Source organism: Panthera pardus, unplaced genomic scaffold, assembly GCF_024362965.1.
Source record: "Panthera pardus isolate Hobbes unplaced genomic scaffold, ASM2436296v1 HiC_scaffold_11, whole genome shotgun sequence".
Classification (NCBI taxonomy): Eukaryota; Metazoa; Chordata; class Mammalia; order Carnivora; family Felidae; genus Panthera; species Panthera pardus.
The window spans coordinates 95,993,251-96,009,354 of record NW_026526666.1 but is presented as its reverse complement, the minus strand read 5'-3'; the positions used below and the strand labels follow the sequence as shown (position 1 = coordinate 96,009,354).

At 52.3% G+C, this 16,104-nt stretch overlaps 1 protein-coding gene and 1 non-coding gene across 2 annotated transcripts in view; one reads left to right on the top strand and one right to left on the bottom strand.

Moving 5' to 3' along the window:
• Window positions 1-16,104, top strand: part of KAZN (kazrin, periplakin interacting protein) — a 1,070,250-nt gene that overhangs the window by 794,672 nt on the left and 259,474 nt on the right.
• TRNAQ-UUG (transfer RNA glutamine (anticodon UUG)) lies at window positions 9,332-9,415 on the bottom strand. The gene has a single exon. It is a non-coding gene; the product is annotated as a tRNA-Gln (tRNA).

Sequence of the window (16,104 nt, the reverse complement as noted above, 5' to 3'; positions counted from 1 at the left end):
CATCTGGCCCCTAGTGATTGGGTCAAAAGCCTTTTATACTCTTCCAGCCACAGCCTTGCTGCCCTCCCTGCAGTTAAGTTTATTTTCAAATTCGGGCTTCGTGGCACCCTCAGTGTTCACCGTCTCTGCGATCCATCAGAACCTCCACAAAAATGTAACCTAAATTTGCCCAACTTCTTTCCCTCCGGCTGCCCTCTGGGGTCTGGTTCCCACCGACCCCCCTGCCCTCATCTCCTGCCACTCGTCCCCGTGCTCATTCTCTGCCAGCATCGCTGCGACATGCCAGGCATTGTCCTCCCACGGGGCCTTTGCACATGCTGTCTGTGCCTCTCCTCGTTCTCCCATCACTCAGGTCTCTGCTCAGATGTCACCTTTCAGAAAACCTGGGCTGAAATAGGAAGGCTTGACTGGCACCCCCTTCTTTATCCCCCCCCACCCCAGCCTACCTTATATTTCTTTCTACCTTGTACAGTATAGGTTTCCTTGTTGGTTTATTACCCGTTCTCCCCCACCTCCACTCGTGGTGAGCTCCTCATGGGAGAAAATCTGTCCACTTCTCTGTGGGCCCCACCTCTCCTCTGTTCCCACCTGCACTCTGTCTGTCTCTGATTGGAAATGCCAGATCAGCTCCTTTCCAGCCTCCATCGCTTGTTCTGGTGCCTTCTGTCTCTCTGAGTTCTGCCCTCCCGTGGACCAAACTCTGGGTGTCGTTCCTGCACATATGCCTCAAGTCAAGGTTGGCCCTGGCCTGTGCATGATCTTCTCAGGCACCCGTCTCCTCCCCCGCCCTTGACTTTCAGACTCAAGGCTCACATCTTAATGAGGCCCGAGTCCTTGTGCTACATCCAGCCCAGCCCGTGACAAGCACATCTCAGTCCACCCACCCGGTGGGAGCTCCGTCGGTGCAGGGACCTTGTCCTGTGCAGCTCTAGTGTGTAGTCCCTAGAACAGAGCCTGGCATCCTAGACGTAAAGACGGGGTAACTGACAATTCTTCCAGCAGCCCAGAATCTGCTCGAGAGCTCTGCGGTGGGTGCATTGCTGTTGCAAAGGGACACAGAAGTGTCCAGTTCGCCTGGGCTCCGCACGTTGCCCTCATTTTGGAAGATAACTGTCCCTCCCCCCCTTAGCAAGCACGGCACCATGGAAGCGTCTCCCCATTGGGTGCTTCCTCAAAGAACTGCCTTTTGCGTAACGTGAGGAGTCCTCACCCCCTGTCACCTGAAGGAGCGAGCTTAAGAAAGACAAACTTTACAGAAAGAAAAAAGAGGCTTGGAGAGAGGGCATGACCTGCCCTTTTCTCCAAAGCACGACTGCAGCAGAGAGAAGCAGGATGCAAGTTGGCTCAGTATGCAGCTTCCGGGTCCACTGTGGGCAGAAGATTGTCAAGAGGGCGTCATGGGTTTCAGGAGGTGTGAATTCTCTGTGTGGACGTGTCATTGGACAGCCACTTGAGTGAAGCAGGGGGCTGGAAAGGGAGAGGGTGGTGCTGTTTTGAATCGTTTTGTTGGAGGAATGCCAAGGGGAGAACGATGCAGTGCACCCTAGAACCCATTCCAGGAGACGGGAGTCTACAAAAAGGGATGGGCGTGAGAGGATTGGGAAGCATGTTGGAACCCAGAATGTCAGCGGACTGAATGAAGACAGAGTGTGGAGTTTACAAAACATCAGCTCAAGAGAGAGGGGCACCATTGTTGCTCACCGAAGCCTTTTTCAGTTTTTCTGCAAATAGAGGTTCCGTAGCTTCGAGGCAGAGTGTCTACCGTGGAGTCAGGAATACCTGGCTTCCAACTGGGGCTCAGATCATCTTCCGTGAGTCATCAGACCCCAGGCCAGTTAGCCCTCAAGCCTCAGTTTCCTTATCTGCAAAATGGTCACCATACTATGCCTGTCGTGTTGAGCTGCTGGGAGGATAACATAATCCTTAGTCAACGTTCAAAAGATGCCTATTCTCATTTATTTATTGGCCGATAACGTGGTGCCCGTGATGTTGCAGGGTTTCTTGTAGGTGCTTAACAGGCAGTAATTCAGTCACCTTTATTATATCTATCAGACTACACCATTTCCCCACCTCATAGATGAGGAAACTGAGGCACAGAGAAGTTAAGAAGACTGAGTCACACAGCTCAGAAGCGCTGGAAGCAGCATTTGCACCCATGAGCGTGACCTCTGTCTGTGCTCTGCTGCCTTTGACACAGTTTGATCACCTGCTCCATGCGTGGCCCTGTGGCGAAGCACCAAAGCCAAAGGAGACGTAGAAAACACAGTTCCTCTCTTTACGTTGCCGGAGAGCTCACTATCTCATGAAGCCCTCTGCTTATAACGTGGCAGGTAATCAAGTAGCAGAGCGTCCAAGCAGCTTTTCAAAGTGCATCAGCAAACACCCTGCTCTCCATGCAGAAATCAGTAGTCTTAGCAGGTGAGCTCTACTTCCTTTGTCAGGGTAAGGACGGTAAGAAATGCAGTAAGAAATAAATGCTCATTTAAAACCTCTGACTTTGGGGGCGCCCCGGGAGGCTCAGTCGGTTAAGCGTCTGACTTCGGCTCAGATCGTGATCTCACGGTTCATGGGTTCGAGCCCCGCGTCGGGCTCCGTGCGGACAGCTCGGAGCCCGGAGCCTGCTTCGGATTCTGTGTCTCCCTCTCTCTCTGCTCCTCCCCCGCTTGCACTCTGTCTCTCTCTCTCTCTCTCTCTCTCTCAGAAACAAAATTAAAATTAAAAATAAATAAATACATGAGTAACAAAACCCCTGACTGTAGTGGGGTTGTTTGTTACGGCAGTATAACCTCGCCTGTCCTGCCTGCTACACCCTTGTACCACGGCTTCATGTCTGATTCATGCACTGTGCGTTCAGAGCACATGTGCAGTGACTACCCGGCAGGGTGAGGTGAACTCCACCAGCCGAATTGCCTGGGGGCTGCAGAAGCTGAAATGGGTGTTTTCATCGCTTTTGCCCAGAAAGGCTTCATTGGAGACACCTGTGGGAATGACTGTTTTGCTTTCATGTTAGCCAATTTTTAAAGCTTTCATTACCGATGATAAATTATTCAAAAAGGAGTAACACCCGAAACCTCTTTAGAATATTGACGTGGTCCAGCAGTAAATGAATGGAAAAGTACCTCCAGGTCCGAGGCTAACTTCCATTTAATTTTTAGAGGACCCAGTCGAGTTGTTAAAATGATCAGAAATGGGCCTGGCCAGAGCCAGCTCTGCAAAAAGGGGACCATTAACTTAATCAGATCAAGTCAATGTCAAGAAAACAAAACTCCTCATGTGACGGTGGGACTCAGGATGTAATTAATGAGCGGCTTTGACTTTTATCCGGAGGCCCCCGAAGAACATCTTTTTGAAAAGGAGGTTCTAACTAAATAAAATATATGTGTAATGTATAATTTAGTCTCATTGCTGGAATCTTACACAGTATTTTACAGGAAGCCTTGGAGACCCCAGACTTCCTCTCCCTTGTTGCATCTTCGTATCTTCGTGCGACCGATAAAACCAGCGTTAGATAATGGATGTCCCCAAAGGCCGTACCGAAGTTCTAAGTATCTGACGTGTTTCTGGTACCGAATTACGGAGGCATTGTCAGATCATCTATGCGTGCACCTAGAGATCTCGTGCCGTGGGATCTCAACCCGGGGTATTAATAGCTTCTGAAAGACTTGGGGTGTTGCGCGTGGGATGGCAGTTCCGTGATGAGCCAGACGGGAAGACAGCAGGGATTTCGGGTGGCCCAGAATCCCAGCCCAGAAATACTTCCTGACCCAGTATGTCAAGTCGCAAGGTTTTTAGGCTCTTGATGCCAAGAACCGCGTATGACCCAGCAATTCCACTCCTCGGTGTATATACGAGAGAAACGAAAACCGACGTCCACACGGCCTCGTACACGAATGGTCACAGCGGCGCAATTCTCAATAGCCAGAAGGTGGAAACAACCCAGACGTCCATCAGCTGAGGAAGGGACAAACAGAGTGTGGTATGTCCATACAGTGGGATATTTCCTGGCCATAGAAAGGAGTGAAACGTGGACACATAACTCGAAAAGGGCTGGAGCCTTCAAACCATGATGCTGTCAGAAGGCAGCCACAAAGAACGCCGTGTCGTGCGACTTCGCGCATACGGGATGTACGGAACAGGCAAATCCATAGAGACAGAAGGCAGAACTGTGGTTGCCAGAGCCGGGGGGAGGGGAGACGGGCGTGGCTGCTCACGGGTGGGGATTTCCTTGGCGCGATGAAAATATTCTGGAATTCGATAGTGGCGACGGTTTGCACAGCCTTGCGAATATACTAAAAACCACCGAATTGTATGCTTTTAAAAGGGGAATCGTATGGTGTATGAATTCTATATCTGAAAAAAGGAAGTGTGGGAGGAAACAGGACCATAAGGCAAGGGCCGTGGTGATCGGATCAGAAACGTTCTAACCGCCGCGGCCCGTGGAACCGGGCGGCGATTCTGGAACTCCTTGACAGCCGGTCCACGAACGCCACACAGAGCAGTCTCGGGGTGTTTCCACATCGTTGTGGTTCTCTTTCCGCGATACCTCAACGGGCTCCTCTGGGAATGTTTTTCTCTGGAAGTCAAGACCAGGAGCACGTTCGTGTGTCTGGGGCCAAGCTTACTTGTCAGTGTTGCAAGGAGCCGTGATGCAGACAGGGGCCAGCAGAGTTGCAGGTGACTTCCACCCCGAGTGCAGCTCACAAATTAGCCGAGTCCTTGACCCTAGCACATTCCGGGCCCCTCTGAAACTGAAAGAGAAGGGATGGTGATTTAGGATGGGCTGTCCTCCCTAGAATCTCCATTTCCCAATGGGGGGGAGGGGGAGAAGGAGGAGAAGGATGGGCTGCTCAAGACAAGTCATTCATCATATCCCGGGCTTCATCGGGAAGGTTCTGACAGCCTGCTCTGTCTGTCACACATCAGTGATGAATTTACCAACACGGCTTGCTGCAAGGTCTCTCTTCAATCCCTCCTTCTTTGCACTAAAGGGGGCTGTTCTCCTGACCCTTCCAGAGCCTCCCTCTGTCACACCCTCCATTTTAAAACGATCTCTTCCAGGGGCGCCTGGGTGGCTCGGTCAGGAAAGCCACGTGACCCCTCAGGGCCTGATTCCCTCACTGCTAACATGGAAACAATTGCCGTCTGACCCACGCTCCCCCCGGTGTGGTCGGGAAAATGGAATGTGATTTGTGACTGTGAAAGTGATTATGGGAAAAATAAGACATTTGTGTTACGATGCCTAATACTGCGGCCGTGGCCACCATTTATGGAGGGCTAATGACACAGCAAATACCGTGTTGGAGATCTCCCTTGACCCACACAGTGTCCTGAGAGGGACATTTTTCAGAGGAGGAAACTGAGGCTCAGAGAAATGGAGCAGGGTGTCCTCGATCACGTCATCAGAGATCTGCAGAGGGGGGACTCAGACCCACTGACCATTCACCGCCGTCCACTGCTGTGTCTGTGACTGATGTGCAACCCTGCCCTCTGGCCAGCACCAGACCTGACGGTGTGCTGGGGCGGCAGGGGCGAGGGGGGGGCCTGATACTCAGGATCAGAAAGTCCATGCGTCGGAGGCCCCTGCAGACAGGACCAGGGAGCGAGGTCCCAGAGCCGCCATTGCTTTCTGGTCCCCAGTGGTGCAAGGCTGAAGGAGCTGGGGGGCCCAGCTGCCCGTTGCTTGGGCTGTCCTTCATGAATGATGCCCCAGCTGGGTCTCTGCATCCGGAATGAAGCAGCAGAGCCACGAGTGGGCCCCATCAATCCAGCTCCGTCTGGGGAGAGAGGTACTCAAGTGCTGTATGACTGTGCTTCCCCGGGCGCTGCTCTCACTGGGCCTGGAGAGAGGCTGCCGGGCCTCACTCTGCTGCCCTCTGCTCCAGGGTGGGCCAGCGCTCCACAGTGGGGCTCCAGGGACACTGGGCGTGGCCAGCAGGCAAAAGCCTTGGTGGCCTTTCTTCTGGGCCTGGACCATGTGCCAGGACACAGAGCACCAACGCAGATCCTGTCCCCCAGTGAACATGGAGCCTTTTATCTGAACTCACCTACACCCCAGAAGCCAGCGAGATAAACAGTCGTGCACCCGCCCAGTCAGTCCTGGTCCTCTATCTTCTCCCCAGACTCCCCCCTGCCTCTGTTCCCCTTCCTGGGCCCGCCAGCTCCCGACCTAGTGACCCTGGCCTCTGAGTCCAGCTCCGGGGCTCCCAGATTGTTTGCTTGGAAACCTCGGTGTCGTCTTTGGACGTGGTCTGAGCCATCCCCCTCTGCCTTGGGCTCAGAGCAGCTCTATCAGGCGGGCTCTTTGAAAGGAAGAAAGACCAGTCCTGGAAAAAATGTGAGCAGAGACAGGGTCGCTCAGAAGGAAGGATGTGACAGAGCTCTCTCCACATCAGAGGAAGAGCTGACGAGCAAGACTCGGAAGGGTCAGGACTCAGGGCAGCACGGGGTTCCAGGTAGCAGGGACCTGTGGACAGTCCTGTGGGTTTGCTGCTGGAATGAGTGAATTCTAGCCCTGAAAGGTTCGTGTCTCTCCACCAAAACGCCAATGTCCGCGATGGGGACCCGTTGGCCTAACTCGGGCCCCGTGGGGTCAACCAGCGTGAGCTGAATGAAGAGTGCGGGGAGGCCCCCTCCGCACGCAAAATCTGGGTGCTTGTACCAGAATGGGGGACTGGAGGCAAAAATAACAGATGTCAGCTCATCACCCCACTTGATCACACCCTGAGCCCCCAAAGTCCCCAACCCTCAGATCTACCGAGGAAAGAACCTTTCTCTTTGAAGAGAGGATATCAGGTTCTTGGTCCCAACTTCTTAAAATGTGCAGACGTGGGGAAAGAGCCATCAGCACAGGCACTGCCGAGGGAAGCGAGAACCCTGAGCAGTACGTAAGGGCATACGCTTTGGTTACAGCTACACTTGGAGTCACGTCCCGGCCCTGCCAGTTCATACTGCTGTGACCGTGGGCAAGCCGCTTAACCTGTCTGAACCTCGGGGTGCTCCTTGAGAAAACGGAGAGGAAATCAGACCTATCTTGCGAGGTCATTGCGAAGATCAAATTTGTGTTCGTCAGGGTGCAGCTGAAGTGTTATTTAAAAAGGCCTGAAAGGCAGGGAACGAGCTCCCAGTGCATTTTTCTCTTTCGTAAAAGCCTAGAAGAGGGTGGTCGGGGGCAGCTCTGCCCCGTGAGCTTGTCGAGGGACCCAGGTTCCTTCTACCTTGTTGCTCTGCTCAGTATTGGGGACTTACCCATTGGGTGAAGCTGCCTCCACACCCTTTGCAGCCACAGACGGGGGACGTGGAAGCAGAGGCAGATTCTCTAAACCCACGTGATCTGCACGTTCGGAAGCTGGTCCCAGCCGCTTTCCATTGACCAGAATGTGCCACGCAGCAGAACTTAGCTGGAAAGGATCCTGGGAAGCGGAGTCCCCGGGCTCCCATGTGCCTGGCTGGATTGGTGGGGCTTGGGGGACAGGGATGGGGGATGGAAGGAATATTCCATAACTGCACAGGAAAGGGGAATGGATGCTGGGACAAAATGGACCATCGTTGACTCTAGTGAGATAATGCAATTGAAGAACAATTAGCACACCCGTACTGCACGGGAAGGACTCGGTGGTCCCTGTCATTTGAATAGTCTTTCTTAGGAGGAATAGGCGAGTTATCTCTCATCTCGATATTCCAGTTCTGGAAGCCAGACAGGAACACGGATGTGAGGGCACGGCCTCCGATGTTCTTTCTTCCCAAGCCCCAGACAGTACGAAGAGCCCTTAGTGGGCCCTCTGGCCCGAAGGAGAAAGCCCACAGCCCCTCAGGGGTGTGACCACCCCTCCGCCAGTTGCCCCAGACACTGTTCCTTTCATGTCAGCATCTGATGCCGGTGCCTTTTGGCCACGTCACCCCAGAGGGGCAGCCACACGTGATTGGCATCCCGCGGGAGGGAGTTTGGCGACCGGCTTGGCATGTCAGCCGATGCCCTGCCATGTTTGCTTTGGGTGACATTTAATTATATTTTGTTTTCATCGGCTGTCAGGCCAACCCCCTGCCAGGACACTGAATTATGCTTGAAGCCAGCCATCCCCTGTGGACACCTTCTCATTTGGGCCTCCTCAACTGGATGGCCCTCGGAGAAAACGGACACGAGTCCAGTTGGCAGGGAAAACCTTGGGAGTCAGAGAGCATACGGTCAGGCGTGACCTTCCTTCCATTTTCTTCACTGTCTCAGCATTCAAGAAAACACAAAGCTTCCTGACAGTGCTATCATTAAGGAATTTGGACATCTTTAATTCTTTGTTGATCTGTACAGCTAACACACTCACACACCCTTCTAACCACTGCTGTCCGTGTCTGATTTTTTTAATGTTTATTTTTATTGTTGAGAGCTAGAGAGAGAGCACGAGCAGGGGGTGCAGAGAGAGAGAGAGAGGCGGGGACAGAGGATCTGAATCTGGCTCTGTGCTGACAGCAGCGAGCCCGATGCAGGGCTTGAACTCACGAACCGCGAGATCATGACCTGAGCCAAAGTCGGATGCTCAACCGACTGAGCCACCCAGGTGCCCCTGTCCCTTCTAATCTTAAGCTGTCACTGGGGAGTAGCTTTTGAAGTTTCGGAATACTTTCTGAATAGCAAACGCTTCTGTGGCAGTTATAATGTGCTGACTACAGTTCTATGTGTCCTACGTGCCCAGGTTCCCTCCCTGCCTGAATCAGTTCTGTTTCTGAGTTCGTGACAGCAAGCGGCAAGGGTTTCAATAAAGGCAACATTTAATCTTCAGAACAATCCTATAAAGCAGGTCCTACTATTATCCCCATTTTATGGATGGAGACACTGATGCACACTGAGTTCGGTGGCATGCCAAAGGTCGCTGGGCTTGTACGTGGCAGAGCTGGGTTTGAATCCAGGAAGTCTGATTCTATATTTGTGCCCCTGGCCACTGTGCAGATGGGTGTGGAGAACAGAAGTTCATGGACCACTCCATCCCATTCCCCTGGGTCTACCTGTCCTGCAGGGGGGAAAGCTGGGAACTCGGTGTCAGGACTCCCTTGCAGCTAGAGTTCTTCATGTGGTTCTGCTTTGACCACACAGATGAATTCAGGGGTGGTTTGGGACGTAGGAGGGAGGCAGAGACACCTGCCCGCTGCTTCTACACTTCAGCAGGCAAGCATGTATCTAAGGTCCTTTCTTTCTCTGTGGTCACTTTCAATTTTTTTTTTTTTTTTAGCGTTTTATTTTTATTTTTTGAGAGACAGAGACAGAGCGTGAGCAGGGGAGGGGCAGAGAGAGAGGGAGACACAGAATCCAAGGCAGGAGCCAGGTTCTGAGCTGTCAGCACAAAGCCCGACATGGGGCTCGAACCCACGGACGGGAGACCACGACCTGAGCCAAAGTCAGATGCTCAACCGACTGAGCCAGCCAGCCGCCCCATTTTTTAAAATTCGTTTTAACATTTTATTTCTACTTCTCCGTGGTCGCTTTAGCAGTGGCCTGGGAGTGGGCCCAGCTGGCCGCAGTCTTGGCAGGCGTGGTGTGGTTGCAGGACAAGCAGAGGAAGGGGTAGCTTCCTGATTGTGGCCAAGGAGGTAAAGTCCTGGGGCTGCCACCATCTGATTCGTAGAAGATGCAGCAGTTTCCTGGTGTGGATTTCATTCCTGAGAGCTGTGTTCCTTAGGCTCTTCCTATAATCACACAATATAATCAATATCCTGTAGTAAATACTTTTCTGCCTAGAGGAACCAGAACAGTCCATTCTCTGAACTCACCCCAGTCACACAGTGTGAGACCCAAATATCATCTTCGTTTCGGACAAAGATAACATTGGAGAATGTGTCCTGTGTCACAGTTGAAATCAGCCATGGCCATTTCATTCCTTTTGCCAGTGATTTGTTCTAGGAATGGTCATGTGACCTCGTTCTAGTCAATAAGGAGGGTAAGTTGGCTTGGCAGCTTCCAGGAAAGATTTTCCTCTCTGATAAAGCAGAGGGCCACATGACTAGAAAATCCTTTTTTTTTTTTTTTTTTTTTTTTTTACCACCACTCCTTTGTTCCTGTTTGGGCAGTGGGTTTGCTAGAAAGGAGGTGATGCTTGGAGTTCTGGCAGCCATTGTGTGACTATGAGGGAAGGCAGGTGGGCTCCCTAATTAGACATATTTCCCCACCCAGACGCAGGTAGCACTGGCCTGAAGCAGGTCCCCCTTCCCCCAGGGGTGGAGGCTGCCCTTCCCTTCCTAAGTTTGTGGAGGAGCAGAGCAGAATGTGCCCTTTCTGTGAGCAGGTCGCTCGAAAGAGGAAGGAGAAAGGAGGGGCCGGCCATGGAAGCTCAGTTCTTTATCGTGTGCTCACCAGACAAACGAGTCAGTACTACCTGGGGTGGGGATGGAGACAGACGACAGATGAGGAGATTATGGAGGAAATCGGCTTGGAGTGCCATTTCGAGTGTTGAGATTCTGGGCCCACGAATGGAGATCAGGAGCATTAAGTCACCGTGCGAAAGCAGAGATGATGTATGTCATAGATCACATGACTCTGCGTGCAATTAAATACAGTCATTTTGTACTTTGTGGAAACCGCAGGGGTAGAGGGCATCATTCCAGAGTAAAGAGGTTTTTCAATAACTGATACTTCGTCCGTTCTAGAGAGAGCATCTTTTAAAATGTTAACCTCCGGGGATGGACATTTTCTGAGAGGTATTATTACAAAAAGAAACCATATTATTTAGGATGCTTTGGGTTACAGGTAACAAAATGCCCAACTAATAGAGGCTTCAATGATAAATGCATTTGATTTCTTTTTTTTTTTAATGTTTATTTTTGAGAGAGAGAGAAAGAGAGAGAGAGAGAGAGAGAGAGAGAGAGAGACAGAGCACAAGTGGGGGAGGAGCAGAGAGAGAGGGAGACACAGAATCAGAAGCAGGCTCCAGGCTCCGAGCTGTCAGCACAGAGCCTGACACGGGGCTCGAACCCACGAACCGTGAGATTGTGATCTGAGCCGAAGTTGGACACTTAACCGATTGAGCCACCCAAGCACCCCCATTTCATTTCTCACATAACAAAAAGTCTTAAGGTTGCAGAATTGGCTCAGGGCTCCACACTGTCATTGAGGATCCAGATTCTTTCTATGTTCCCTTCCTTCCACCCTCAGCATGTTGGGGAACCCCTTCCCTGATAGTCACAAAATGGCTGCCAGAGCTCCAAGCATCACATCCTTTCTTACAAGCCCGTTCCCCAAACAGGAATAAAATGAGTGCTGGTAAAATAAGGACGTGCTGGCCATGTGGCCCTCTGCTTTGTCAGAGAGGAAAATCTTCCCCAGAAGCTCTCAAGCCGACTTCCCCTCCTTATTGACTAGAATAGGGTCACAGGACCATCCCTAGAACAAATCACTGGCAAAGAAGAATGAAGTGGCCGTGGCTGGTTTCAGACAGCGTTAGGGCTGTGCATAGTGTCTCCCAAGCACCATCAGAGTCCTGATGGCGTGGGGGGGGGGGGGGGGGCGGGTATCGGTGGGGAGGCAGGAACGGTGCAAGCTGGCCTGAGTGTCTCGTGTCTCAGTGTTGTGTAACGCAGAGGTTCCCTGCAGGGTCCAAATGGCCCCAGACCGTTGTGCTCTCTGAATTCTTTTGCTCGCTCTGTGTGAGCGATGTGTGGGCCGCATCCTCCCTCACTGCCAGGCTGCCGGCTGTCACTTCCCGCTACACCTGTGTGCCTGTTAGAGGCAGCATCTCTCCCTGCGTCTGGTCTTTTCCTTTCACCGTATGTAGGCCCAGAAACTTGGCACGGGGGGGGGCGGTGCAGCGGGGTGTGGGGAGGGTGCACTTACTGGACCAGGACAGTCTGTTACTGGATCGCATGGAACTGGCATGGAAGTGTTCCTGAATCCATTTTCCCCAAAGCTGGCTAGGGCCACCCCCGGATTCCTATGTCGTTCGATTTTTTTTTTTTTTTTTTTTTTGCTCTTTAGTTAGCAGAAGCTTTCTTGGAACAACCTAGGCCAGGAGGGGTGGGACTGTACCCTAGGCATTGTCGCATGCCCGCCCACCATGGGAGGGGGCACTGCCTGGGCGGCTGGTCTCCGACGTCACCCACTGTAGGTCCCTTGCCCTGAGGGGTTTTCCTGGCCATCAGCTCTGCTGAGCGGCGCAAAGAACATATCACAGGGTAATGGAGCCGATCAGGGTTGCTCAGCCTCAGCACTATTGACATTGGGGGCCCGCTAATCCTCCGAGGGGTTGTGTGGGGTGGGGGCTGTTCTGTGCACTGTGGGATTTTTAGCAGCGTCCCTGGCCTCCACCTGCTGCGTGCCAGTAGCCACCCCCACCCTGTAATAATAACGTCACCAGACATTGCCACACGCCACCTGAGGGTAGAGTCACCCCCCCCCCCACCCCAGGTGAAAAGCATAGGGCTGAGGGATCATGGCCTGGAGGTACCTTCGTGGGCAGGCTTCCCTGACCACCCAGTGCCTTGCTTTCTTCTCTCCCTGGCCCTCATCACCCCCTGAATGTCTTACTATGTTTGTTTGCTTACTGCCGCATGATCTGCTGCCAGCCCCAGACTCTCAAGTCCTATGGGAGCAGAGGCCAGACCCGTCTTCCTGGTCGCAGTGTCCCCAAGCCCGACACTGCCTGCCGCACGCTGGGGGAGCGGGGGAGGGGCCAGCAACTCTTAGCTGAATGTGAGCCAGAGAGTCCGTGAGCGGGTTCTCGACGGAGTCACTGAGGGGCTCTGTTCGGGACACTTGGACGGACACTTACCCCCTACAGCCGCTCCACGTCACCTTACAAATAAGGAAACTGAGGTGCAGAGAAGTCCAGTAGCAAAGTGCTGACAAGTGACAGAGGCAGGACGTAAACTCTGGTCTGTCTGATTCCAAGGTGTGGCTTGTGTTGGGGACGCCAGGCTGTCCCCCTAAAGACACGAGGGAGGCTTGGAGGGGCTCCTTCTGGCTGTGACCCACCCCCCACCCCCCCCACCGAGGGGTCAAAGGGCCGAGAAGTCAGAGCCTGGCGCCTGAGGAGGCCCAAGGCCCAGGAGAGCTTGTGATTTTTTTCCGATTGGAAGAATTACGGATCAAATGCTCTTTGAAGGCCTCCAGACTATTTCTCTTTCTTTCCAGAGGGAAACCGCAAGGCCAAACCTCTCAGCCATTTCCAACCTCAAAGCAGCCTGGGAAACGTGGCCCAAGGAGTGCTCCCTGCCCCCCACCCTGAGGCTGAACAGGATTTTGTGGTGTTTTCCTCTCCCAGCCCCCTCCCTCCCAGTAATTAGCTACAGCTTTCTCTTGAGGTATTTATGTGTTTAGACAACACAGTTCATTGTTTCCAAATGTTAGTCAATTCGAACTATAAATCAAGCCCCAGATCTTGAATCCCATTCAAGGGAAAACTCACAAGTTGATTCTACACAAATAAATCATAAGAGGGTGGGAATGTTATAAATGTAGAAAAGCAATTCAGACTCAGGCACTGTAAAAATGCAGCTTTTTGAACTACTTAAGTGAGTACATTAAAACAATTATATAAGGCTTAGGAGGATCTGATAGTACATTAGTCTTAAAGATGAAGTCCTTTGAAAGTGCATATGTCTAAGAAGAATTAATTTTGGCACTTTATAATTTACAAAGCTTTTTTTTTTTTTTTTTTTTGCACAACATCCTATAGGGAGGCCAGCCATTTTCCTAAATGCCATCAATTCTAAGACCCATTTTCCTTCCATGTTTACCTCTGAAATTAGGATACATCTTAGCATCAAAGGCACATCAGTTTAATTGGCAGGTTTGTTTTCTTAGTAATACATAAAATAATGGTGCGTGTTAGAAATAATACTGTCTTAGATTTAATGATCATTATGATCCCGGTTTCCCAGGAGAGGTGACAAGCCCTGTAATCTCGGCCCAAGGTCACACAGCAAGAAGGGCAAGACCTTTAAAGGGCATGCAAATACCCCAGGGATATATGATCTGTGAGTTGCCCACTCGGAAAGGTGGTCCCAAGCCTGAAGAATCGTTTTTCTGAGCAGAGTATGCAAATTTGTAGCTAGAGCACAAATGCTTGAGATGTTAGAAGAGTTGTCACATTCTCCTTCTCTACCTTTCCCTTGAGATGTTCAGACTCTCCTCGAGGTAATTTAGATAGCATTGGTTTGAAGTTTGCCCCATTGTTAGTCTCCTCTGGCAGGTTAACCTTCCATAGCTACCTTTAGCAAAATAGGAAATGCCGACCTTACTCCAGACGGACTCAGTCCCACGCCATGACACGAGGCTTGGGGAGAGGAGCGCAGGTTAAGTCTCAACGCTTTTCAACTCTCCACTGATCTCCTTGTGCAGCACACATGCTGAGTGAACGGTACACAGCCTCCCGGGGCCCAGGGCACCCACATATCTCCAACTTCTTCAGCGGAGGGGTAGTGGGACAAGAACGTTGGCCAGGGAGAAGGAAGATGTGGACAAATTCAGGAATTATTTTTCTAGTCCACATCGCCTGCTTTTTGTGTTCTGACGAAGTGTTAGCCCATGAAATCTTTGACTGAACTTGGCTCTCGGGAAAGAAACCGAATGCTTAGGAAAACTCATATGGTCTTAAGAAATCCAAACACGGCCTTATTTTTAATCGTCTTTCTGGACCTATTTCTGAAGGCACACCCTGTTAACGAAACCAGCCCACCATTTACATTAGCTCGCGGGTCTGAAGCACAACTTGGTTGAGTGGGAGGGGCTTCTGTTCCGACCTTAGGCAGACCTGGGTTCCAACTCGGATCTCTGCTGCCTTCCAGCTGCTGCCTGTGGGGAGTGCTAAATGTCTCGGAGACCTCAGTCTTTCCGTCTGGAAAGTGGGCGCGGTGGAGTAAGTCGGGCCGCACGGTTCTTTGCCACTCGTCCCACTGAGAAGTGGAATCCAGTCCCCCTCCCTTTGAATCTGGATTAGTCTTCGTGACTTGAGGGGCCAAAAGAATGTGGTAGCCGTTAGAGTCTCGGACCTCCGAGGCTGGGTCACCTGCAAAGCCTTGTAGCTTCCACCCCGACTTCTTGGAATTCAGCTGCCCTGTGGGGAGGCAGCCCAAGCAGCCTCGCGGCGAGGTCTACATGGAGAGGAGCTCCAGCCGACAGCCACCATCTACTTAGCAGCCGTGCACATGAGCTGTCTTGAAAGTGGGTCTTCTAGCCCCACCCAAGCTGCCTCAGTTCATGCCATGTGGAGCAGAGACAGGCCGTCCCTGTGCCCATCTTGCAGACTCACGAGCAGAATAAACGATCGTCATTTCAAGTCACTCAGTTCTGGGGCGATGGGTCCTGCGGTGACGGATAAATGGAACGGAGGGGAATAAAAATAATGCCTTGCTCGCTGGGAGTGTTGTCCGGGACAGAGTAGGCACGGAGTGAAGCCAAGTTCTCTTCCTTCCCTTGCAAATCAACAGTGCGTGATAGACTCAGTCCCTAGTTCCTAGCTCCTAGTGGGACCAGGCTGATCACCCCCCAGGAGCTGGGGGGGGGCGGGGGGCGGCGGGCAGGGCATCACCATGACTCCCAGTCGACTGGATCTCACATCGCTGTCTGTCAACAAGGCGTGGGCACCGTCCACTGTCATGGAGCACATTTGCTATTGGGTGAAAATCGGTGTCAGACCGTTCACCCCGGTGTCCACCAAGGAAAGTTTCCTGGGATTTCAAGGAAATCTGGCCTGACTTCCTGTGGCCACAGAAGACAGTTAGTTGAATGTGACAGCATGCTGGAGGCTGTGTCTGCAGTTGGTCCCCGCTCCCAGTCCCTGCCTCGTGCTCTGACCAAAGGCAGACAGGAGCCTGGCCTCCCGGTCCTGCAGAGACCCTGCAAGGGCTCCCACCCGGCCCTGTTCCAGAGCAGGGACTGGGTGCCTGACTGTCAGCACCCCCAGACCCAGGCCCACGGGGCACGCCCAGAGCTTCCCGGAGCTTCCCGAAATGCCCCTGAGCAAGGCTCCAGCCCAGCAGGCAGCAACAGAGGGCATTAGGGGTGAGGTGGGGGGAGGGGGGGTTGAGTGGACTTCACACCCACCCGTGAGCCTGTTCTGATTACAGCCTGGGCTTTTAGTGCATCCCATGGGTGGGATGCAACCTGTTCAGACGCTTCCTGTGCAG